We start from the raw sequence: 2,500 nt of genomic DNA, 5'->3' as shown, positions 1-2,500 counted from the left end.
AGACGGTTATGGAGGAGGTGAGGATGGATTCAATGATCGCTGTATAGAATTGCACCATCATTGTCTTTGGCAGGTTGCATTTCTTCAGCTGCCGTCGAAAGTACATCCTCTGTTGAGCTCTCTTGGCGAGGGAGCTGATGTTCAGTTCCCACTTGAGGTCCCGGCAGAGAATAGTGCCCAGGAAGCGGAAGGACTCCACAATTTTGACTGCGGAGTCTAACAGGGTGATGGCGGTGAGTGGGGCTGTATTCTTCCTGAAGTCCACAACCATCTCAACTGTCCTTAGAGCATTTAGCTCTAAGTTGTTCTGGCTACACCAGGTCACCAGGTTGTCAGCTTCCCACCTATAGTCAGACTCATCCCCACCAGAGATCAGCCCAATGAGGGTGGTGTCGTCCGACAAACTTCAAGAGTTTGACGGACAGATGATTGGAGGCGCAGCTGTTGGTATACAGGGAGAAGAGCAGTGGGCAAAGGACGCAGCCCTGAGGAGTTCCCGTGCTGATGGACCTGGAGTCAGAGACTTCTGTTCCCGGCTTAACGCACTGCTTCCTGTCGGAGAGGAAGTCTGTGATCCACCTGCAGGTGGAGTAGGGCACGTTCAGCTGGAAGAGCTTGTCCTGAAGCAGGGCAGGGATGATGGTGTTGAAGGCAGAGCTGAAGTCCACAAACAGGATCCTGGCGTAGGATGCTGGGGCGTCCACATGCTGTAGGGTGAAGTGGAGGGCCATGTTAACTGCGTCGTCCACAGACCTGTTGGCTCTGTAGGCAAACTGAAGGGGGTCCAGGAGAGGGTCTGTGATGGCTTTGAGGTGTGCCAGGAGCAGGCGCTCAAAAGACTTCATTACCACAGATGTAAGGGCGACCGGTCTGTAATCATTTAGTCCTGTTGGCCTTAGCTTTTTGGGCACAGCGATGATGGTGGAGGACTTGAGACAGGCTGGTACATGGCATGTCTCCAGGGAGGTGTTAAAGATGTTGGTGAACACCGGAGACAGCTGGCCAGCGCAGTGCCTGAGGGTGGCTGGAGAGACAGAGTCCGGCCCGGCTGCTTTGCGTGGATTCTGCCTCTTGAAAAGCCCATTAACTTCTCCCTCCTGAAAGGAGAGAGTCGTTTCTGTAGTATGGGTGGGGGATGGGGCCTCTTGGGTGGGAAGGGGTGGTTCAGGACAGTCCAATTGTCTTTCAAATCTACGGTAGAACTCGTTCAGGTCGTTGGCTAGGCGGGAGTCGTTAGTGGTGTGGGGCGCTCTGGGTTTGTAGTTGGTGATGTGCCTGAGCCCTTTGGCAGACAGAAGCAGCGTCGTTAGTAGAGAACTGGTGTTTTAGTGTCTCTGAGTACAGTCGTTTAGCCTCTCTCACCGCTTTGCTAAACCTGTTCTTCGACTCCTTGAATCTGTCTCTATCCCCACTCCTAAACGCTTCCTCCTTCTCCAACCTCAACCTTTTGAGCTTTGCTGAGAACCAGGGCTTGTTGTTGTTAAAGTTCACCCTGGTACGTGTTGGGATACAGCAGTCCTCACAGAAGCTGATGTACACAGCCTCTGTGAGTTCATCCAGACTATTGGTAGCAGTCGTGAACATATCCCAGTCAGTACAGTCTAAGCACGCCCGCAAATCTTCCACAGCCTCACTGGTCCACTGTTTAGATGTCCTCACAGCAGGTTTACAGAGTTTTAGTTGCTGCCTGTATGCACGAATCAGGTGGACCAAGGGAGTTCTGTGCGAGCCGAACAGCCCCGTGACCCACAAGAGAAACATCCCCGCCAAATTCGAGCGTTTGACGGGGTCTATCCGTGAAAAAATATTCACGTTTTTGAGTGCACATGCATTTCTGCTGCAAATGCCTCTGGAAGTTTCATGCCGTTCGTATGCCAATTGTGGCAACACGAAAATGACCCGTTTTCCCATTCCGAGGGATTTCTGTGCGACCCTAACAGCCCCGTGAGCCACAAGAGACACATCCCCGCCAATTTCTAGCGTTTCACGGGGTCTATCCGTGAAAAATATAGACGTTTTTGAGTGCACATGCATTTCTGCTGCAGATGCCTCTGGAAGTTTCATGCCGTTCGTACGCAATGTGGCAACACGAAAATGACCCCTTTTCCCATTCCGAGGGATTTCTGTGCGACCCTAACTAACAGCGCCCGTGAGCCACAAGAGAGACATCCCCGCCAATTTATAGCGTTTCACGGGGTCTATCCGTGAAAAATATAGACGTTTTTGAGTGCACATGCATTCCTGCTGCAAATGCCTCTGGAAGTTTCATGCCGTTCCTATGCAATGTGGCCACACAAAAATGACCCGTTTTCCCATTCCGAGGCATTTCTGTGCGACCCTAACAGCCCCGTGAGCCACAAGAGAGACATCCCCGCCAACTTCTAGCGTTTGACGGGGTCTATGCGTGAAAAATATTAAAATTTTTGAGTGCACGTGCCTTTCTGCTGCAAATGCCTCTGGAAGTTTCATGGCGTTCCTATGCAATGTGGCAACACGAAAA

The sequence above is a fragment of the Petromyzon marinus genome, unplaced genomic scaffold (assembly GCF_048934315.1).
Source record: "Petromyzon marinus isolate PM22_M1 ecotype Great Lakes invasive population unplaced genomic scaffold, UKy_Petmar_22M1.pri1.0 PM_G_Scaffold_90, whole genome shotgun sequence".
NCBI lineage: Eukaryota > Metazoa > Chordata > Hyperoartia > Petromyzontiformes > Petromyzontidae > Petromyzon > Petromyzon marinus.
Note: the sequence above shows the minus strand (reverse complement) of the source record.